Genomic DNA, 24,930 nt, shown 5'->3' on the forward strand with positions numbered 1-24,930 from the left:
AATGAAAGCATCCATCGTTGTAAACTTTTTAGCAATTTTGAAAAATTTGACAAGTAGTTGAAGTGACACAAAACTTATATTTAATACTTATCTTTTATACATTGAATGGGAATAGACACAAAATGTAAAGAGTTGGAAATTAAGAAAATATTATAGTAAAAACTTGTAAATTGTGTAAAAATATGGATAATATCTCCTTGAAAACAAATAAAAAAGTAGTCAACCAAATATTGAAATCAAAATAGGATGCAAATGTTTATATTTTTATATATATAAAAAACTGAGAGTTATCCTTCTCAAGGCACCTATTGCACTAAGGTAGTTTATGAAAATAAGCGCCTCGAGAAGGATAACTCTCTCGGCTTATATATATATATATATATATATATAAACTAGTAAATATGATAAAAACTAGAATGTAGAACAATATTAAAATTATGACTAAAACTATTGAAAATTAAAATAATTTCTTATATATTAAAGGTATTAAAATATAATTAATAAATATTATACACTCACTCTCAATAATCCTCATATTTCACTCATTTTTTTATATATTCAAATGAATTTCTAAGATTAACTCAAATTTCTTTTTTAATGTTATTCTATAGTTCTTTTATATCATATTATTGGTACATATATATTTAACATATACTATTAGTAATTTTTAATGTTACTATATAGTTCTTTTATATCATATTATTGGTAACATACACTATTAGTAATCTTTTTAAATAGAAGACTACTAAGTAGAGATAATTTATTGTTTTCTTTAATGAAATAGCCTCACTTTGAGGCGAGCCCGCAATTCTTTTACGAGCACTTGATCGTAGTTCTAATTAGTGATTTTGATTGCAACATACATTAGTTAAAGGAGCGTCAAGTTCCTGCCGAAAGCTTATAAGATCAAAGTATTAAACTATTAAAAATGTATGCAATATAGCTAGGTATTGTAGTTGTTCTACTTCTTGCTAAAGTAGCTTATCCAGATCTTGCTTCCGCTGTTGCCTTTACAAAAAAAAGATCCAAATTCTTATGTTCGTGCCCTTTCAATAGTAGGGGATAGACAGATTCTGACCCAGGCTTACAGAGAGGAGGGCGTCCATCTTATATATTATATACTTTATACAACCAATCATCTTAGTAGAATGTCAATTGATTTCTTAATACTTATGTATGTTTAGCTTAAGTCTTATATAATTCAAGTATTTAGATTCTCCTTTCAGCAAAATTAAATTGTAATTTACAATGTTCAATTTGCAACTTTTACAAAAGAATTTTATTCTAAGACTTATATGTTTATATTACTATTTTATGACTTTTATTAAATGTTATTTTTAATTTTTGTAATTAACAAATATAAAGATAGAAAGAAATGATATAAAACTTTATTCCGTTATTTGTTAAACTAATTTACATTATAAAACTAGATTTTCCAAATATTTACATTGTAGAAAAGTCTAAAGTTAAGAAGAAATATATTTTAATTTAATTTTTCAAGAAAACATATGTCAAAACATGAAGAAGATATTCTTACATATTGTCAAACTTATTTATTTAATTTCAGCAAGTTGTCTTATCATATTAATGGTAGCAAAGATATTCTTACATATTGTCAAACTTATTTATTTCATTTGAGTGAGTTGTCTATCATATTAATGGTAGCCATAAAGTTTTAACAAAAAAAAATTAAAGTGAAAAAATAAAAGCTAACTCATGACTGTAGCAAGGATGCAACCAATAAGATTAGAAATAAATACTTTTTTGCAAATTAGTAAAATATCAATATATTTTAAAACTATATAGAGTTAAAAGTTTTTGAAAAATAAAAGAATATGATTGGATACTTTAATTGGAAAGTAGCATTTCATCGAATGCTATAGTATCCTGCCTTCGGCAGAAACTAATAAAGAAAAAACACAACTACAATGAAACAAAAATAATCTCCCAAGAAGGGCCATAGGTCACAACATAGAGAAAAAGACAACCCACAAGGAAGAGATGTAGTTGGTCTCGTTTCTCTGCATATCAAGGGAACATAAAAAAGTAATAATCTTCGTGCCCAAATTTGTTTTGATAAAAAAAATAAAAATCTTTGAAATTATCAAGCTCAGATTATTCCTTTTTACCTGTCGAGAGGAATTTTCGAGTTTTCCTTGGACGACTCGTAAGTCGTTGGCAACTTGGACGAAGAGGAGGATAAAGGGTACATGTAAAACACAAGGAGCATTCGACGCAGAAAATCTTATTTGGGCCAAATTGGAATAGTAAGCTTCATCGGAATTTCAGGTCTAGTTCGCTCAAATTCTCCAGGTAGAATATATTACGACTCAGAATTTGCCTGGTTTTATTTCCATTCTATAGATTAGTTTTAGAAAATCTGTTTTTTCTTCAATTTTTTTTGGTATTAGAGGTAAATTTCCCCATAGAAGCAGCAATTCCTAGGTGAATACTGATAATCAATTCTGATCGATGACAATTGTTGTAGAAATATTCAGGATTTGAAGCCGATTGGATCGGATGGATTGCTGACAATTTCGGGGGTCTATTTATTCGAACCCTAATAATGTTTTTCTACATCTCATACCCCTGAACCAGATTAATTGTCTTCAATACACGTTTTATAACGACCACCGGATAATCCTAGGGTTTATGCTCTGATGTTTTTTCGATACATGCAGAATTAATTATCACGATTCTTTTTTTAAGGAAATTTTAGCTCTTCCATGTCGTGCTAACTCCTCTGTACGAGTTGTTCTGCCTTCTTCTTAAGGAGAAATCCTTCCCTCATACGGAAGTCATCATCACTCCATCATTTAGATTTCCTCCTTTTTTTAGAAGGAAATGATAATAATTGTCATTTGATGTGTATGGGAGGACGCAGCCTTTCTATCAGAAGGATGTAGCATGGTTTTCTCTGAATCAGGGCACTGGGTGCGTATTCTCCATGACACGTGTGGGAAAATGTTAAAAGCTGGACTTCCAGCTGATTTTTTTTTGTGTCTGCAGTTTTCTTTTGTTCTGTTTTTCTTTTTACTGTGTTTGCACGTCATTTCAGACAGTGAATTCTAAGCACAGATAGATGCAACGTCAAAGGACTTCCTTTACAAAAGAGAGTTTCACTCTGTAGACATTTCCCAAATCAAATTTCTTATCAAGTTTACAAGCATTAAATTTCTTAACAAGTTTACAAGTACCCAATTTCTTCATCTTTAACTTATTGTTTGTCACTTGTGGAAATCTTTCCATTCTTATGTAAGCCATCCCTTCATCTCCAACTTCATATACCTGACATCTTTGTCTTTAATTAGCATGTTCTTTTTGCTTCTGGTTCATCTTTTGCAGTTGTTTCCTTCTTGATGTGGATTCTGCATAATCTTAGCACTTTTCTTCTGATTTGTGGTAAACTATCTTAGGTCTGACACATCATTTGGAATCTGTCCATAAACAATTTGAAACGACATTTTACCCGTACTTGTATTGACTTGCAACTCTTATTTAAGATTTTTTTATCCTTTGTTAAAACCAAATATTTTGGTAATCATTCTGGTGTTATTTCTTTCTGTAATATGGTATCAGAGCTTGGGATTGGTGAAGGCATGACTTGTATGGATTGTGACAGTGATGAATTGCATACATGTAGCATAGAACATACCAAAAGGATGTCATATGAATCAGTGAAGACAGGAAAATGGTAGATTTAAGGAGAATTTTTCTCATTTGTTAATATCAAATATTTTGGTTATCATTCTTGTGTTTCGCCTTTCCATAATATGCTACCAGAGCTTAGGGTTTTATGAATCTTGGGATTGGTGGAGTCATGAGTTCTATGGATTGTTTTTTTTTTTTGATAGGTAATATTTGTATTATATTGATAAAGAGAGATACATTGTTATGGTATGGCTAGAAGTCTTTCAGTCTATACTACCCTTACCCTGCCCATACATATGCCTCTAGACAAACAAAAATTCTAAGTATGAATATTCTGACAAAGATAAACCACCCAGCCAAACCATTAAATCAGTCGAACACACGAAAAGGAGCCACCGCCATCTCCACTGTCTGTTATTGCTTGAACCATCGTGCTGCTTCCTCATGAGTAAAACTTGGAGTTGAGTGGTCATCCATCACCGAAATCCCTTGCCTCCCCCGACGACGCTTTCCACTGCCCTCTCCCTCTTTAACTATCAAAGATGCATCAACCCAAACACCCTGTGTTTTGGCCTCACCCCCCTTAAGGTGGCATTTCTTCGCAATCTGGTGGCGAATTTGTTGTCCAGGCACAAGTGTGCTCTTCCTCGGCGTGGCCTTCATAAAGCCTCTTTCCTGTTCCTTCGGCGAGTTCTATGGATTGTTCCAGGGATGAATTGCACGCACGTGGCATAGAAGAATATTCCAAAAGGACATTGTACAGATCAGTGAAAGCAGGAAAATTGTAGATAATTTCTCTGAAGATTTTTTGGCTGATTTTCTTACAAAATTTGTGGGTTTATTCTTTTTTGTTTGTTGGAAAATGTGATTTTGTTTTAGGAAATAGCCTGTGTCATTTTAATGCAAATTGCACCATTGTTTGAAATAATTTGTGGAGGGACCACTTAAGAACCCAAGAAAAACAGAGGTTCCAAATAATCAGACAGGGATCATTATCAGCAATTGGATATAAAAGTTACATTGGAAGAGATCTTGATGGCTAGCTTAATTTGATGTTATAAATATCTGAACTTCAGCAAATTTTGTTTTGTAATGTTAAAGATCTTATTCAAATTCTGTAATGATAATTTTCTGCACTAACTTATTGAATGTTTTTCAGTGGAACGGTAGCTGGCTTGCACTTGGTCTGTCTGGTTCTGTCCTGGTTTGACCATGGTTCAACCTAGGTTTGGCCTGGAGGAACCGGCCTTGCCTGGGTTGAAACTCAATTGGAACCCAAAAGGGAACTAGGACCAAGGACAATTTCAGATACAGGATTCCAGCCTGCTTGGCATCAAGGGACCGCTTAGGAGGGTCTACAACATCTTATGCACTTTGGAAAATCAAAGCACAACTTGAAGCAATTAGGGTTTCAGTTCTCCCATGTTCTTGACACCACCAAAATGTGTGTGTAAGAAGGTAGGATGGGGTATTAGGACCTCAACGCTTGTATGCACCACCCTAGGAAAAAACATTGGATTTGAGGTGCAATACTTTCCATCTTTAAAAGTTTTCATAGGAGGCCTTGAAATAACGTGAATCAACTCAACACCAAAAAACTTGATGATCATGTGATACGATTACAACATTGTCCTAATGCTTCAAAGACACATTAGGTTCATTTAAAGACCAAATAGACAGCTCCTAAATTCATTTTACCAAATGGACACTTGATCATAAAAGCATAACATGATACAATCATTCTGAATTGCATCACCATTATAATCCATCTCATAATGAGAGTTCCAAAGATCAATATTATAGTTTACACATTTATGACTCAAACGTCCTCCCAAATTACATTTACAATAGAACAATTAAAATATAATACAAACTTGGGTCACTATTGATCTTGTCTTCCATCTCCACCCATGATTCTCTAATCCTCAATAGTTGTTCCACATTTCTCAACCTCATAAGATCAAAAGCTCCACTCCTGCCACGCTAGGAGATGGTCATGTAGGCCAAAAGCACACTCACACCAAACACATTGAGAAAAGTCTCACATACACATTATATACAAAGTAACCTCATATATTGCATGCAAGATATATGTAAGCAACGTTAAGGGATAATCATAAACTTCTCATATATTGGCATAAAATTAATCACAGTCTCTGGGAAAAATCCTTAATGGAGGGAACAAAGAAATCATCATTTGTCACAACCATCAATGGCTTAATCCAAGCACTAGGCACATTGCCAATAGGGCAAAACATTAAACGCATCAAGTTGAAAAGGACCAGATCCTAGAGAAAGGGTAGGGAAGGGTTGTCATAAAGCTCATTGGTGTGGCTAAGTGGAATCAAGTACTCTTTTCACAAGAGATAAGGTTACTCAATCATATAAGTTAAGTGCTCCCCAAGCGGGCATGTCTTCCATGAATATTATTTTGGTTCATTTTTCTCTCATGTTACATTAATTTTATCTTAATTATGAGACTTTCGAACAAGATATTTTAGTGATCCCTTATGCCATGACAAATAGTTGCTAGAAATTCTAATGTGGCACACAAAACAATGCAAAAACATGGCATAGAAATTGGCTCAAGAAATTCAAAAAACATGTCATCATGATCCTTACGAAAATTTATGGGGGAGACATCTTTCCCCCATTCCAATACATTCATGTATACTTCCAAATTCAAAAATTTCAAAGATAAATATACATGTAAAACCAGAAATTTCTCAATTACACTATTAAAATAGATTCAAAAGACATTAATTCCAAAAATATCAAAATATGAAAAGTTGAAAAATGAAAGATACCCTTTGGGTCTGAATATTAGTAATAGCCAATCTGCTCTTATCAATTTGGAATTGTAAGCAACTTAAAAAAAAATAGTCATTATAAGGATGCGGTTTGGAAAATTTCAAAAAACAAATCCAATACAATTTATATGCTTATTGCTTTTCTCAAAGTTAAAATAGATTTAAAAGCATTTTCTACATCACTAAAACTGTCAATTCATTTCAAAATGAAAACAAGAGGAAATGGAAGAGAATGAGGAACTCACCCCAAATGTTTGCACTCCAAACAAACTTAGAATGCTTCACACATGCTAGGAAGGGGGAAGATTTTGTTTCCACACATGGCCACACACTCAATCCTATTCCAGTGCTCGGGATCTCACTCATTTTGACCCATAAATGCATTCCCACTTCCGAAACCCAATTTTGCAAGTAGGACGGTTTTTGGAGAGCCATAATCCTTCTTTTAGAAAGCACAAGCCTAGTTTCTATTTTTGAGCAGTGCTATTTTGTAGTAAAATAATGCATTTTTAATTTCTTGAATAATTAAAGTAGATTTATTCCCTAGTTTCACCCAAATCAATTAAAATTTTTCAGAATATTCAACATTAAATCTACTATTGAAATCAATATAAGTACACTGCCACAATTTATCGGGTGGAAATATGAAATTCAAGTAAACATTAGATCATGCATTCACTTGGGAACTCACAATGATTACAATTTCTAGAATCACTCCAAATCAGTTCTAGATCAACATATGGTAAACACGGCAAGGAATTGCACTTGAATCAAATACAAAGGTTAGGGCTAAATAGCTCATGACCAATGTGACGTCTCCCATATAACCACTATTTGGGAATAACTGAACACCTGCGGAGAAATAACCCTGTACTTGTAACCATTCAATACATTTGTCAAGCATACTTGTTTGTTGAAGTTTCTCGAATCTTGCTGCAATATGTAATAGCATTGCCTGTATTGAGGTATATGTTTTCCATATGCAACATCCTCTTTTTATATTTAAACATAGGTCATGAATAGACATGTCCCTTCAGAGGACATGTCTATTCAATAATCAAATAATTATTGTATATAAACTTAACTATTGTTATATATATATATATTTATATTTCTCTCATATAATAAGTTTATATCTCACATAAAATTATATCTGACATATAATTATCCGATTGAAGCTACCAAACATTAACACTCCCTCTTAGCAAGGGAGGATAAACACAAGACAAATATTATACCATTGGTAATATAAGGATATCTCAGAAGTTCTCCACAATTTAATATCGCATACAATATCAAGAGTATTGATCTCCAGAATATCAACATATGATATTCATCAATTACTCGAACTAGGGTATGATATCACATTTAATATCAAGAGTCTTGATCTTCTAGAATATCGACATCCGATATTCATCAAGTACCCAAAAACAAGGTTTGATATCACATTTGATATCAAGAGTATTGGTCTCCCAGAATATCGACATCCGATATTCACTAAGTACTCCAAAATCATTTAGATACCATAGTTGATATCAAGAGTATTGGTCTCCCAGAATATTAATGATATTCACCACTTACTCAAAATGTTTAGATATCACATTTGATATCAAGAGTATTGGCTTCCTAGAATATAAATGATATTCACCACTTACTCAAAACGTTTAGATATCACATTTGATATCAATAGTATTGGCCTCCCAGAATATCAATGATATTCACCACTTACTCAAAACGTTTAGATATCACATTAGACATCAAGAGTATTGGCCTCCCAAAATATCAATGATATTCACCAAGTACTCTAAGAGTAATGGCCTCCTAGAATGTTGAGATACAAGACATTCACCATTTACTCAATTTATTGGATCTCTTAATACAAGTTGATTGTAAGATCGTCACCTTACAACACCTTCCCCAAATACAAGTGACATCATTTGGAAGTTGTCACTTCCTCATGATGTACACAGGGGATAGGCCCATACATAGTCACAGTCCTCCTAACTGTGACAACTTATTGAACTTTTAGAGAAACCATGGTTTACTCCCTCTTAATAAAAAAAGATCAGGTTCACTGAAGGTTAACCAAATAGCATCCTCAATCTTCTCCCTCTGAATCTTAATCTCCCTCTTTTTCCTGCAAGAACATTCTTGGAGGAAAAGATCAAGGCAAATAGCTCATATAATATGTATAGAATACAAATAATAAGTAGATAGATGTAATACCCAATAATGAATACTTATCTCATATACATCAAATCATAAACTATCTTCATATGTGTCAAATTAGGAAAATGTCTAATAGTTATCTAGACATATGCAAGTTATCTGAGACATCTTATTTTGCTATTAATCTTTCCTATGCCATAATATCAAATTATTAAATAGCTTCGTTGGATTAATATGAATTTTCCTTATATTAGCATCCTTACTAATTATATATATGCAATTTCGTAAATATGCTCCTACATATAAACATATTATATGAAAGTAAAAAAAAAACAATAAATTTCATAACTTATCGGCCCCAAAGGCTCCTATGACTATGGCGTCTTAGTGATAGGGAGGGGAGTGGTAGCCAAACAACATGGACAAAATGTCAGCTCCATCACTTATCATGCTCTCCATTGCAGCCAAAGCGTCGGATCCCATACTGCCAATCGGCCATATCACTTTGTACATGGCGACTCTGTCGGCAGGGGCCACACCATGAGCCATACTAGGAGTGTAGCCATAGAAATCGATGGCATCCACGTAGTTACCTCCTGTTGTGGACGATGTGTGAGTTTCGTGGCCATTGGAGTCTCTTGGAGAATCATAGTCATCAGTGAGGCAAACATTCCCGTACTTGGCCACCAGAGCTTTGTTAAAATAGCGCGCTCCAATCAGCTTTCTATTGCACAAAAAGGAGTTGAAGGCTATACCGTTCTAGCAAATTCCCTTCCATTTGGGATGGTATGTCTTCCAGTTTTCTGCTTATGCGTACAGTCTTTGCCACATGATTACTACAAGTCCAACCTCTCGACAATATCTTTGTCTTATCGGGCAAGTGGGATCTTCCTGCGTTGAGTGTAATGTGACAATCAAGTCCGCTCTTGTTCAAGGGTTATTTGTGTTTTCTCGTTGAGCAATACCCATACATGTCTTCCTTATTCGATGCCGAGCGTAGGGCTCTCCCTATACAGCAGACACACTAACAATCATAAGAATACCGTGATAAATTCTCTGCAAAAGGATTGACCATGTCGTGACATATTTGTGACTCGGTTTCTTTCTAATTGTCTTCTTCACTAATATCTTACTCACTGAATCACTTTCGCTGTGCTTCTAATGATCAATAGAGATAGTTGTCAATTTCATATTGATGCATATCTTCCATTCAAACATAAGAAATCACTGACTCTTTTTTTATTTTATTTGATCTTATATTCTTCTGATTATTTTGTCCAACCTGTCTTTGATACCATGTTGAAGTTTCTCGGATCTTGCTACAATATGTAATAGCATTGCCTGTATTGAGGTATATGTTTTCCATATGCAACATCCTCTTTTTATATTTAAACATAGGTCATGAATAGACATGTCCTTTCAGAGGACATGTCTATTCAATAATCAAATAATTATTGTATATAAACTTAACTATTGTTTTATATATGAATATAAATATATTTCTCTCATATAATAAGTTTATATCTCACATAAAATTATATCTGACATATAATTATCCGACTGAAGCTACCAAACATTAACACAAAACAAAAATCTAGATGAAGGACAACATTTCATAACACAAAATGGGGTACATCAGCATATTAAAATAAGTAATCATCTAAACATCCAAAATACCAATAACCAATGTGTCAAGGAACCACATCTTGAACATGCCAGTGATCCTTACCAAGTAGAGCAAGAACATACGTCATAGAGAAAATGGTGAAGCTTAACCATTGCTTAAACATACACGATAAGAAACACAATCATGAAGACAACGTATGCATCCCTTGACATAGATGGAAAGCAACACTAAGATCTAGGCCTTCAAGGCTTCAAACAGAAGGTGCACTGGATAAATCAAGTGACAAATACTGGTGATTTGGGAATGTAGTGCTACGATGAAAGGCTTTTTTGAGTACATAAAGAAAAAATATGTATTAAGGTGAAGAAAAACATGGAAAAAACAATGTGAAATAAAAAGTGCATACCGATTTCAAGTGGAGAGAATTAGATTGCATATTTAGTTTTGACACATTTTTGGAACAAATGTTTCCCTTAATGGACCTGCAATAAATTGAAATGGAGAAAAATTGGAGCACACTGAGTTTTGAGAAAGTTTTTATACAATGCTCAGGAAATTGAATTTCTAGAATGAGTGGATAAATTGCCAATTTATAATGTTGTAGATTTGTATCATTGCCATGAAGGTTAGATGAGAAGATGATGTTTTAGATTTGCAAAAGAAACAAGAGTGGATACAATAGTTATTGGAGAAAGAGCTGGATGAACTTGAGGCAATCATAGATCCCTGTCTTTTGAGAAAAGAAGGGAAAAGAGTAGAGTGTATTTAGCAAAATAGAGATATTGAATAGTAGAAGTGTGAACTTGCTTTCCTTTCAGCTTGGTTTAAGAGGGTTTTGATCTGCTTCATATTTCAATCCTTTTCTAGAGGTGTTTTCGAGTCACCATAATACTATTTTTGACTCGTATTTTGCTTGAAAAAAAATATTAGTTAGTTAAATAAGTTCTCACAAAATGGCAAGAAGAGCTATACATGGGAACAAGGTTTCGTGAAGCGACAAGAGCTATTCTACTACAAATTGAATAGTAATGTAACAAAATTCGTTTGTTCGATCAATTGTGATAGGAAGACAATTGCCTGTTTAAAATGTTGAGTTGGACTTCATTCAGATGGAAAGTGTCAATCATTAGTTGTTACCTTCCATATAATGAGAGTCTTTTGTTGTGTTTTCCATTTTGGCATCTAGGTTGAGGTTGGTAAGCATTGCCACTGCCTTTGGTAATACAAATAATTTGTAGAGATTGTTACTGTTTTTTGTGGTAGGTTTCTTTGTTTTGATGACAGAGTGGAGATCTGTTCATTTTATGAAAAACATAACCTTGAAACTTCAAGTTTTCTCTTCCCTCTAGGAGTTTGTGACTTGCTTTTCAACTTTCTTTGATCAACAACCTTTTGAAAAATACTTTATGGAGTTTAAGTTGGTCGTGCGGTTTTTTTTTACCTAAAATTTCTTGTCTGTTTATATCGTTTATTCAAATAGAGAAGAGTAGAATTAAGAGAGAGAAGGAAAATGTTGAAAAAATAGATAGATGATACTGTAGATGTGTTGCGTCGGTTCTCATGCCTACCAAATTTTTCATAATGTCAATGGAGTCCATTGGGCCATGTGACCATGTACATTTCCCTATCGTGTATATTTCTCTAAGGTCTCATTCAACTAGATTGCTAAAATCGCATCTTTGCGAGTCAAAACATGTTTTAAAGTGGCCCACCTTCGAGCTTTAAAAGAGTTAGAAATTCATGGCATTTTTATGGATTTAATGTTTCCGACTCATCTCTTGCTCCCTCTAGCATTTTAAATTTTCAAAATTCAATGCTCGAGTCAAAAGTTGTGGCAAGTTAAAGAAAGCTTCAAATATATGTTTTGGCAATCAAAACATTAACCTTTAAACAAAAGAGGTTAAGAACGCTGCCAATATACGTAGTTCCATTTCAATTCTTAACCTCTCTAACCAAAAAGAGGTTAGGCGGGAAAACTTAAAAACGTGTTTTGATAAAAACTATTAACCTTCTAAAAGAAGGGAAGGCTAGGTGGGACACTTGAAAAATGTATTCGGAGGCCAATTTTTAACCTTATTATCAATGAAAGGAAAGATGTTAATAAACCCCAATTAAAGTTAGTTATGCTTCGTCTGTCCAAGTGCAATAAAATGCAAATATCCCCTCATTTTAATGCAATAAGAGACATGGTTGATAGAAATGTTATCAAGCTGATTTATATCAACACTAATGAGCACAGTGTTGACATTTTCACCAAGCCTCTGGCATAGTTGAAAATAGAGTACTTCAAAGGTAAACTTGGTATGACAAATTTGTAAATACATTTGTAAGTTCTATATATTCATGAATAATTGAAAATTAGATTGTTTGCAAACTTGTGTTATGAAAGGTGACGATCTTTCATGTGTGTAAGGTCACTATTATAAGGTGATGACCTTATCAATAGATGATTTATCTTCTAACACCAAATGTGTTGGAGCAAAGTGTTATCATGGTTCTTTGGGTTGGATTTTGCTGGACACCTTGATAACCATTATGGTTCTTTGAGCCGGGTTTTGCCGAACACCATGAAAATCAATGGTTATGGTTCTTTGGGCTGGATTTTGCTGGACACCATAACTTAATAGACCACATTTGAAGTGGTGTTTATTCTTGTATTATATCGGTTTAAATTCCCTTCTTGCTAAAGAGGAAGTGTTGAGGAAATTGAAGCAATTATAATATATGATAGTTTACATGATTGATCAAATTATGTAGGTCTAATTGTAATATATATGTGTGCATATATATGTATATAAAGATATATATTACCACAATCTTATATTATTAAAATGTCAAATGACTGGTCATTTGTATCGTTTATAAACTGATTACTGATTATCAAGCATCATGTATTGATACCGTTTACATTTAATATGTATCAGTTTTGGTTATGGTTATCACCGATTTTATTTTGTGAAACACCATTTCATCAGGCATTATACATTATATATTATTGAGCATTATGGGTGTACCGATTCATTTGTTTGTTATGCTAATCACCGATAGTATTCCAACAGTGTCTTCTTGGAGCATAATGAATGTGTTGAGGCATGACTACGTAGGGTCATGCCCCTATGTAATCATGTCTCAATGCATAAATAATATACATCATTTACAACTGCAGATCATATCAATATAAGACATAAAGATCTCTGTCTGTAGATTCTGAACAACACATACTTGAATAAATAAATCTGCATTAGTACTGTGGAAGGAAGGTCTGCATACATAAGACACAAATTATTATTATGATACATATATATGTATAAATAAACTCATATTCAGAATCAAAGTTAAAGATTGCTCAAGATCCTTACATCAAATTGAAAATATAATTAGTTAGTCTCCTCCAATAAACGATCAATTAAACTTTACTGGTGATAGTTGTTTTTGAGTGCCCACACGCATTGTAGTGAATACCTGTGAAGCATGCCAAACATGAGTTGGTGGACAAGATATGTGAAAGATTTGACAAAATGCAAGGTTGCTGTGAAACGGTTATGTTAATGGTTTGGGGAGGCTTCTAGAAACTTGGAATGTTTGGAGATCTATTTGATAAGTAGGAGATATTTTCAACAAGAAGTCAAATTGTGATATTGCTATCAAGTTTCAATTATGTAGTTTCTTGAGTCAAACTCATTGACCCATATTTCATGAGAGGTGGTTGATAGAACCCATCTCTCATGAGAATGAATGGAACACTCAACACAGATTGGATCTCAGTGATGCTCACAGAGGTGAAGCCAGGAGGTCACCCATCCCAGTGCTACTCCAGATCTATTCACCTTGAGAAGTCACGAGCTTTTATGAAAACCAGAGACACCATGCACGCGACTTGTTTGCCAAAATGTCCACATGGAAATGTGGGTAGTAAAACTTGTTTGTTGTTTGGTACAATGCGACACCCATGACATGCTCCCTACTCATGCCATATTGGGGGTTTTGTAATGGATTATGAATGCTCATTGAAACAATAGTATTTGTAAGAATTTGGTATAGCTCTAATACCATGTAAGAATTTGCCTGAGGCAATAATTCAACACTAAGATCAAGAAGCTTAGTAGATAGCACAAGAGAGACAAATGATGATCAAATGAAAATGGATATCAGATGATTGGATATCAGAGAATTGGATGAATACATCAAAGAAGTGCCTTGTTTATAAAGGCAATTGATATGACTAGGAGTTTGCATATTCATATGAGTTGTTATGTAGACAACATAGTAGTTTGCACTCCAATTGAGCACATGTTGTCTACTACATCTCTTTATGAGACACACCTTTGCATTCTTATCCTCTCATTGTTGCACATACATTCATGCACAATGGAGGATAATCCACTCTTGGTGGACATATGCCTAGTTGTTATGCTTATCTCTTTGCTGACTCCTACTCATATCAGTTACCTTTATATGCAAGGCACTTCTTTGATGCATTCATCCAATTATTTGATATCCATTTTCTTTTGACCATCATTTGTCTCTCTTGTGCTATCCACTGAGCTTCTTGATCTTGGTGTTGAATTATTGCCTTAGGCAAATTCTTACATGGTATCAGAGCTATACCAAATTTTTACATGGTATCAGAGCTATACCAAATTCTTACATGGTATCAGAGCCATAGGAGTTTCATTGCATAGCCATTGGAGAGATTTTTTTTTGCAAATACTTATTTACACCAACAGTATCACTTCCACCTTTGTTAGCATTTTCTCCACTTAAACTAAGGACAACACATTATCTCTATTTCAGCAAATTTAAAAGAACTTATCCTTGATGGTAATGGTTTATTGACCCTATAAAGCTTCATTCGATGACACAAACCAATCCATTTACAAGGAGATCAAAATAATACATTTTATTAAATAAATTGATCTTCAAATGCAATTATTTTGATAGAGGATTCATTGATCTCTAAAATGTCATCGTTCACCTCACAAATCTATGGAATTTAGAGTGTTCCAATATTGTGTTTTTTCATGGCACCCTTACCCATGGTAATGAGGGTTTTGGAACCAATTAAATATACATCCATCAAAGATGAATTTGTGTCAAATGACATATATTGTCGAATGTAGAATTATAGTTGACGCCTTGGATAGGTCTGATAGAGTGTTGCCTCATGAACTCACAAAGATGCTGTAGGTAGAAATGCATGGAAAATGTGGAGACTAACGTGAGGACTAGTGTGATTCACAAATATGCACACCAAGATGGAGTTCTGGCATGACATATTGATTTACAAGAGAATTAAAGTTTTGCAAGATAACTTAGTTGGAAATGCTCGAGTGGATATACTCTACACAATGTAAAGGCACAAATAACATTTTGACAAATTGTTATTACAAATCCATATCATAGTTCATTTAGTGGGAATGAAGAGAATGTTAATCCTGGGAAAAATCAGATGGCTTAGATTAAAGGAGAATTGTAAGAGATCGGTAGAATTCGACAACCTCAATCAACGTGTGTAGATAATTGCTCGGGGAAGGGCTGGATAAAAGACTTCTAATTACAAGGTATGTACATTCACGGGTACATTAAGGAAGAAGTAAACTTTCATAGGGTGTGGCAAAGGAAACAAGTCATGCTGCAAAGCTTAAACCGGGTCCGATGAAGTGTTGGGTTCATTAAAGACATTGCATTGGCTGTTCCCGGTTAAACAAATTCTGGACAGCAAACTTCTACCTTGGTGAAGATGGGAGTTTGTCTTATTTTTTTGTTGAGGGCAAACATTATGATTCTCTTGGATGCATTTAGGTGGGAAGATTAGTGTTCCTTTGTGTTATTTGGTAATAATGACTTTCAATCATTTTTGGTCAAGGTTATGAATTTCACCATTTTCGCTTAAAATCTCGAGGTTAATTAACCCCTCTCAAAACACGTAAAAGGGAGTTAGTAAATATGAGGCACAGCCAATGAGAAAAAGCCTATAAATATGAGGCACCTTGTAATGTAAAGGGGGAGAACTTTTACAAAGGGGAAACCCTGCAAAAATATGTAGAGAAACTTTCAAATAAATTGTGTATTCATATTATGTGTAAAGGTTTTTGGGTTGGTACTATCTCAGAAATAATAAGGAATGCATTTGTTCGTATGTTCAAATGTCTCTCTGAATCTTGATTGCTATTTTTTCATATGTTAAATTAGTGGCTCCTTTATGCATTTGTGTGGGTTATGTAATTGATGCAAAGGAAAACATTCATTTCCTGGTAGTGTGACGTGAATGCATTAGGATAGTTCATCTTTTCGTAGGAATCTGTTTGGTGTTCGTATGTATATCTTTTGGGTTTTTCTTTATCTTATTTAGCTTCACGTTCTATCCTTTCGTACTTTCAGGTGAATAGCACACAAAAACACAAATACACCCATCATACGAGGGAGCTGCCCCTCTCAAATGCAGAGGAAGATTGCAAGATGATAGTGATCACTTGCATTCTCTCCAATTGTTGGCACAATTGTCTTTGTTCACAGGGCGAACATGGTTAGTTTCAAAGATATACAAGATGAAAGGACATGGATTTGCTTTGCCGAGAAAAAATAGAGCATGCTAAAGTTATAAAGTTGAGTTAGTACATTGGGCTATAAAATGAGGGTAGAAGTGATGGCTAACCTGAGGGATTTTTTTTGAAATAATGTATTGTAAGCTCGATTGGATCTGTTATAGAAGGATTTTTTAATCATTTTTGTTTTTCCTAAATCTTTTGCATGTTGAATGAGATACAAAAGCTATAATTGAATTCATTATCGAAGTTTGATTTCCTAGCTGCATAATTTGTTGCAGTTTTGTGATTCTAATCTTGGCTGGAATTCTATGAAATTTTAGTTTATCTATCCAACCTTGATATCACGACATAACCTTTGAATTTATGGTGTCATCCATCCAGGGCCCAAAAAAATCAATTTGGTAGTAATCTTGTTGTTTTTGATATACAAATGTGGCTAAGGGGCTATACCCATGGTTACAATAGAGATTACACGTGTTAAGCATAGTTTTTTAGAACGTGCAGAGACCAATAAAAACTTGAGCCTTAACCAATTCATATTATCGTGCTACGCACATTACAAAAAATGATATGGTTGATGAATAAGGAAACAAGTATGCAACCTAAAGCTGTCAAAAACTATTCTCAATCACCTGTTGAGAGTTTGGCCTCAACATTTGCATCACACTTCAGTGATTCTTGTGTTCTTTCCTCAATCCCTTCCTAGTGTTTAGAAAATCCTGTAGAAACCCCATTCCAACAATTAGCAGTCCCCTTTGGTATTCTTCAACCATGGTCGTAGCTCATGCAAGGAATAGAAACAAGGGATTGTTAAGCTTGTAGTAAATGGTCCTAAAATCCCCTCCTGTCAATGCCATATCTATATATTGCTATATGTTCTATCTCTTTTGCCTACACACATTCTAGTATTTGTTTTGGTGACTCCTTGCCTTGGAGCTTCAGTAGATAGGCCAAGTAAATAGAGGCAATGTTTGAATATTGCATGTATTTGTAGACCAAATTTAGGTAATCCTTGACTCACTCACCAACATTACTTTGGCAATGCCATTCATCTGTGCTCTTTCCTCCTTTAGGGGAAAAAATGCATGTTACTCTCCATCCTCTACTAATCAACAAGTATTCTCTCTCCTATTGTATAGGTCTTCTATTGAAATACCATGTGTCTACCTAGTGAAATATGTTAAAACATATGTAGGTTAAGGGGCTTTCTAATGAATTGTTCATAAGGCACAACACTTGGTGAAGGTATTGCAAAATGGGGTTGCAAGCAGAGTGGGTTTAACCATGGCTATATCTACTACTTATCAATTGATGAGCTTAAGGGGCTTTCTAATGAATGGTTCATAAGGTAGAACACTTGGTGAAGGTTTTGCAAATGGGGTTGCAAGCAGAGTGAGTTTAGCCATGGAGGAAACTCCGCAGTTAAGCGTGCTCAAGTTGGAGTAGTACTGGGATGGGTAACCTCCCAATAAGTCTTGGCGGTTCACCTCTGTGAGCATCACCTAGATCCAATGAGTGCTAAGTGTTCCATTTATTCTCATGAGAGATGGATTCGTGCGAATCACTACCCATGAAACATGGCTCAATGAGTTTGACTTAAAAATTACACAGTTAAATCTTAACAGCAATATCATAATTTGACTTGCTGTGGAAAATATATCTTACTTATCAATTGATGAGCTTAAGGGGCTTTCTACTGAATGGTTCATAAGGCACAACACTTGGTGAAGGTTTTGCAAATGGGGTTGCAAGCCAAGTGGGTTTAACTATGGAGGAAATTCGGTAGTTAAGCGTGCTCAAGTTGGAGTAATATTGGGATGGGTGACCTCTTGGGAAGTCCCGATGATTCGCCTCTGTGAGCATATCACCTAGATCCAATGAGTGCTAAGTTTTCCATTTATTCTCACGAGAGATGGATTCGTGCGAATCACTACTCATGAAACATGGGTCAATGAGTTTGACTCAAAAACTACACAATTAAATCCTAATAGCAATATCATAATTTGACTGGCTGTGGAAAACATCTCCTACTTATCAACTGATTAGCTTAAGGGGCTTTCTAATGAATAGTTCATAAGGCACAACACTTGGTGAAGGTTTTGCAAATGGGGTTGCAAACAAAGTGGGTTTAACCATGGAGGAAACTATTAGAAATTTGTTCAGCGTTCCCCTCAGGATTTGTGACAAGGGCTTAACCGCCTCCTGTGTACTATAAGTTGAGTAGTTGTATCGAACATTGATAGATCGGTCTTTTGGTGCAAGGGCAACCCCACTCTAACAAGTGGTATCAGAGCTTGGTCACAGGTACGAAACCTCAGACCCTCAGGTAACACTAAGGGGAGATTGTTAGAAATTTGTTTAGTGCTCCCCTCGGGATTTGTAACAAGGGCTTAACCGCCTCCTGTGTACTATAAGTTGAGTGGTTGTATCGAGCATTGACAGATTGGTCTTTTGGTGCACGACGACCCCACTCTAACAGAAACTCCGTAGTTCAGCACCCTCAAGCTGGAGTAGTGGATGGGTGACCTTCCGTGAAGGTTTTGCAAATAGGGTTGCAAGCCAAGTGGGTTTAACTATGGAGGAAACTCCGTAGTTAAGTGTGCTCAAGCTGGAGTAGTATTGGGATGGGTGACCTCCCGGGAAGTCTCGATGATTCACCTCTGTGAGCATATCACCTAGATCCAATGAGTGCTAAGTTTTCCATTTATTTTCACAAGAGATGGATTTGTGCGAATCACTACTCATGAAACATGGGTCAATGAGTTTGTCTCAAAAACTACACAATTAAATCCTGATAGCAATATCATAATTTGACTTGCTATGGAAAATTCTCCTACTTATCAATTGATCAGCTTAAGGTGCTTTCTAATGAATGGTTCATAAGGCACAACACTTGGTGAAGGTTTTGCAAATTGGGTTGCAAACAAAGTGGGTTTAACCATGGAGGAAACTATTAGAAATTTGTTCAGTGTTCCCCTCGGGATTTGTGACAAGGGCTTAACCACCTCCTATGTACTATAAGTTGAGTGGTTGTATCGGGCATTGATAGATTGGTCTTTTGGTGCAAGGGCAACCGCACTCTAACAAGTGGTATCAGAGCTTGGTCATAGGTTCGAATCCTCAGACCCTCGAGTAACACTAAAGGGAGATTGTTAGAAATTTGTTCAGTGCTCCCCTCGGTCTTTTGGTGCAACAACAACCCCACTCTAACAAAAACTTTGTAGTTAAGTGCCCTCAAGCTGAAATAGTGGATGAGTGACCTCCTGTGAAGTCTCAATGCTTCACCTCTGTGAGCATCACCTAGATCCAATGAGTGCTTTAGTGTTTGATTTATTCTCATTAGAGATGCATTCATGCGAATCACTACTCACGAACATGGGTCAATGTGTTTGACTCAAAAGCTATACAGTTAAATCGTGATAGCAATATCATAATATGTAGGCATGTCATCGGACAAAATTTATATTCACAAACTTTCATTTTGAATATTATAAAGCATTGCCAATCAACCAAAGGTTTATGATCTTTATGTATCGAAGATATTGCATATGGATTAGGATGCTCAACTCTTTTCAGATTTAACTTTGCAACCATTAATCTTGAAACTAGACTATCTGTACTAACATTGCCAATAATTACCTTGCAACACTTACCTCCAAATTTACAGTCTTAAATAAACTTACCTTTGCCTCAATTCACTTAGATTGTTTGCAGGTTTCAACAAATTTCTTTTCAGCAACAATGACTCAACTTTTTCAGCACGCTTCTTCACCATTGGCATTAACACACACCATCCTTGTGGTCCTCGAGTTCTTCTAAAATATCCTCCTATGACTGAGCACATTCAAATGTCATAGGAGATTGTCTAGAGAAATTTGTATCATTATCATTTTGGTCCTCAAGCTCTTCTAAAATATCCTTGTATGACTGAGTACTTCTGTGATTTCTGTATCATCATCATAAGAGCCTCTAGGCTCTACCACGTCCGTGATTTTTGCCTCTTGCAAATTTTCTGTTTCTCCCTCTCTTTCTGTTTATTTTGGAATCTGCGGTTTGATTGGTCATCAGCCTCTAGGGAAAATTGGTATGCTTCATCAATTGATTGTATAGTGAATATGCTTGAATTCATTTTGAATATGTCCTCTAAATCATTGGAGTAACCAGCCATCTTCTGCAGACTATATTCATGATAACATGCTCTCATTGTCAACTTATAGTATTCTAATTATTTCACACTTCAATCTTTTTGTCATTTTAATTTTTAATTTGAAATCCAATTGTTAGCTGGCAATAATGCACTTATATACCATCCTATCCCATTTCTCAACTTTAAATTATCCCTTCCCATTTCTTTCTAATTCAGTTTCCATTGACCAAGTATCAGCATGACCTTTTAGCTTTGTCTTTGCAAACTCCGCTGTAGTCAGATCAGTAATTTTCTCATACTCAAAATATTATTCCAAATCAAAGTCCAATCTTTCATTTCTTCACGATTCAAGCTACCAAATAACTAGGCAAATTAACTGTACTTTCCTTTCAAATTTTGGAAATAGCCTTTAACATTGTTTCCTCTCCGTTTTCCTCTTTTGTTAGGTCATCTTCAATTGGCCCATTGTCTTGCACATTGTCACTTTCATCAGGTTTAGGGTTTAGGGTTGAACATTTCCTCAATTCTTTCTGTCACATGAGAACACCTATATCCACCCTTCTTCGAGGCATCATTGGAACAACTATATCCATCTTTCTTCGAGGCATCATTAGATCTGTATTAAACTGCCACTTTTTTTATGGTTTGTTTACGACCACTTTAATTCATGAGAATTAACAAAAATAACTCTGGTCCAGGTTGTGAAAATCTTCTACCCAATAATCATTGCTAAAAAATGATCCAGGTTATGAGAATATTCTACAAATACATACTATTGGAAGATTCACTCACAATCTGTTGGCTATACAATTTTTCTCTTGCTCCTTGATTCTGTCCTGAAGACATTTTGGCAAGCAGTTTTCTTAAAGTGCAGATGTATGTTTCCATTTTGGCAAGGATAGTAAGTTTGTTTTGAGTTTAGAAAGATTTCTTCTCTCAGAATTTGATTGAAATAGCAGATACAAGGACAAGTAAATCTTCCAGATTACCAAAGACTAAATTAGTAATTACAAAACTGATACAAGTTTGAATTTGCAGTAAAGAACATTACTTCTGACCTTCCACATTTGCACAGTTTGGAAAATACTAATAGCAGCATACAGAAATTTGAATATTAGCAGCAGAGGGTTACATTTGATAAGGTTTATGTGCTATAGAACTCCAACAACTTGGCTTTTGATACTTTACCAGCAAATCATGTTAGCCATTAACAGCTATCATAATTGACTTCCTTGCACCTATGTTCACTTCCAAAGGGTGGCAGAGACCCAAAAATTCACTCATCAAGCAAAGATGTTGAACAAGAGCTACGAACTTGAAAGAAAGACTTTCCAATACAACAATCTCACTGTCCCAACATCCACATGTGCTCAGAAATAGCTCACTGCACTAAGGGCAATTTCCGCAGAGGTAGTTCTCCTGCCTTAAGAGGAGAAACAGACCCAGTAGCAAGGAATCTCGTCAGCAGGAAAATGATATATCTGAATACGAAATAAAAATAGTCAGGCCCAGATTTTATTCCAGCAGCACATTTTTATGAACCCAATTAATTTTGGGAAGACCCTAATAATTGTCATGCCAAAGAATTGTATTAGCACTGGCAATGTTTAAACCTAGAGATATGAAAATTATCAGTCGCTAGCAAAATTGCACAACAGTAGAGGATATGCAATATTGATATAAGAAAATGTGGAAAATAATAATTGCTCCAAATAATCTGTGTTTAATAATTTCCAAGCATCAGCCAAAGGAAACTTCAGATATGAGACAGCTTATAAGCTAAGTTGCTGTCATCTAATAAATTATCCCTTTCTCTCTTTCCTGAAGCAAATAATAAACTACTGCAATTCTTTTAGTAAGTGAACTTATCTGCGAATTTGTTTCCAAAAGATACTTCCCAAATTTGGCTCAGCTGTGAGCTCTGTGTTAGGATTAATCTAGACAGAAATAACGATTACATGCAAATATAACCAATATCGGAAATCGATAAAGCACACAGAAGATTTAGCGTGGTTCATCTAATTCCTGGGCTATGTCCACCAACAATGAGTCCAATATTCTTATTATCCAGTGATTACAACTTGATTACAATCTGTAATCCCATACAACTTAATACTACCGCAAGAAGCTACTATCTCATCATACATAATGAACTCCCTAACCCTAAGCCATTTTATACAAGCTTTTGCCGCTTACAAAATGAGGGCTAGATTATTTTGTTTTAACAAGTTAACCTAAAAGACACTTGACAAGTCAACCCAAAATCCTTGATGAGTCAACCAATTCTTTTTATGAAAAGCGTATTTTACTTTCTTGATCAGTCACCACATATCAACACTCTGTTGCCAATCTGCCCTTAGGCACAGCCTGGTTTTTGTCCAACCCTTGTTGATCAACTGAAGGTTACCATCCTCAGCTCCTCAAAAACCATCACACAAATTGATTATAAATCTGTGTCAAATCCATGAAAACATGTGTTACTTCATCTAGCTAGTATCCTTACAAAGAACTCTAGGGAACATCTAGAATATTAGGTGGATGTAGATATTTGACATGATTGGAGAACTTTATTAATAAAGCGACTTATTTTAATAATGTTCGCTATTTTTAAAATTAAGTTAGTTAATTGAAGTCTTCGTCAAGAAATAAAGTTAATTTTGGACAGCTTAATAAATCAATTTAATTAAGCCACTTTCTAATTTTTTTGGGGACATTAAACAATCAACCATCAGTTCATAGGATTGAAATCCTCACTCTGATACCATTAGCATTGTCAAGATACGAGGCACCAGTAAAAGAATATCTATTCTCGCAGCTAAATACAATCTTCAAATTTGATTTCAAAACTCACAGAATATAGCACAGAATTGTACTTCGTTGAATTAAGTGAGAATAGCTTTATGAGCTTGATACTGCTAGTGATCCCGGACATTCAATCTGCGTTTTTAACAAATGAGATGTATTGGTAACATTTCTCTCTGTTCCCTTTACATATCTCCTTAGTCACCATGGTTCGTCCCTGCACCTCCTGGACCAGCAAAAGTTCGAACTGGTTCAAAGTTCGGGTCCAGTTTGATGTCTGGTTTGGGCTGGGTTTGAGTTTTTTCACTGTGCATTACAATTTGTGCCTTCTTTCGCACAAGAGTAAAGAATACAAAAAAGGGGAGACAAAGAAGTGGGATGTAGGTGCAGAGGTTGTGGACTTGGATGCTTCCACTGCTCGGCTTACACTAGATGATTTTGAAGATTTGATGCCAATACCATTGCTGCTGCTGCTGCTGCTGAACCCATTGGCCTTAGCTCAACTAATGCTGGAGAAGAAGAAGATGAATATGTAGAAGAAGATGAGATTGAACAACTTAGAATTATAATAGATTTTTATTCCATTAGTTGAACAATGAACATTAAACAATGATACTTGAACTTGATTCTATGATTTATTTTTAATGTTTTGAATCTTTGATGTTGAACTTGTTACTTGAACTATATGATGGTATGATCACTATGATTACAAGTTTATGGTGTTTTTATTGTTTGAATAGTTTATGCTCCTATGCTACATTCTAATTTTAACTCATGCTTCATAAATATATATGTACTAATGAACCAAAACCCCTTTCCAAAATTTTGACAAACTTGCGAACCGGTTCTCGAACTTTGAACTTGAACCTGTAACTTAGCATATCTCCTGTTGTTGTGCTTGTGTATCTGAACTCTCACTTGTCTTCTTCGTATTTGCGTCCTCCCTAAAATGGTATTGTATCTCTCTTATATAGAATTGTAGGAATAATGAAGCGCAATAGTTGGAATATAATGCATCATGATAGGTGAATGTGATTAAAATCAATGCTCCAATATATAATGATTTGATTGTTAGTTGTCCTTGGAATTTACTGCATCGCCTTGTTTCGCATGAAGGCTTGCTAGATATGTGTAGAATCACCAATTCCAATGTGCCTCAGCTTTAAAACTTTAAAT

General features: G+C 34.9%; 1 protein-coding gene across 6 annotated transcripts in view; it reads left to right on the forward strand.

Annotated features, from left to right (window-relative positions):
* The first annotated feature begins 2,232 nt into the window (after positions 1-2,232).
* LOC149532270 (Serinc-domain containing serine and sphingolipid biosynthesis protein) overlaps positions 2,233-24,930 on the forward strand; it is a 45,243-nt gene continuing 22,545 nt past the window's right edge. The window contains exons 1-2 of one of the 6 annotated variants that reach the window (XM_089803816.1): positions 2,233-2,313; positions 2,489-2,934. The gene's annotated coding sequence lies outside the window, so the exon portion shown is untranslated. Of the gene's footprint in view, positions 2,314-2,488; positions 2,935-24,930 lie in introns of those variants that run through there. The other 5 variants (XM_089803817.1, XM_089803818.1, XM_089803819.1 and 2 more) reach the window with 5 other exon arrangements.

The sequence above is a fragment of the Cupressus sempervirens genome, chromosome 10 (genome assembly GCF_028749045.1).
Source record: "Cupressus sempervirens isolate cs-2001-9-10 chromosome 10, ASM2874904v1, whole genome shotgun sequence".
Lineage (NCBI taxonomy): Eukaryota > Viridiplantae > Streptophyta > Pinopsida > Cupressales > Cupressaceae > Cupressus > Cupressus sempervirens.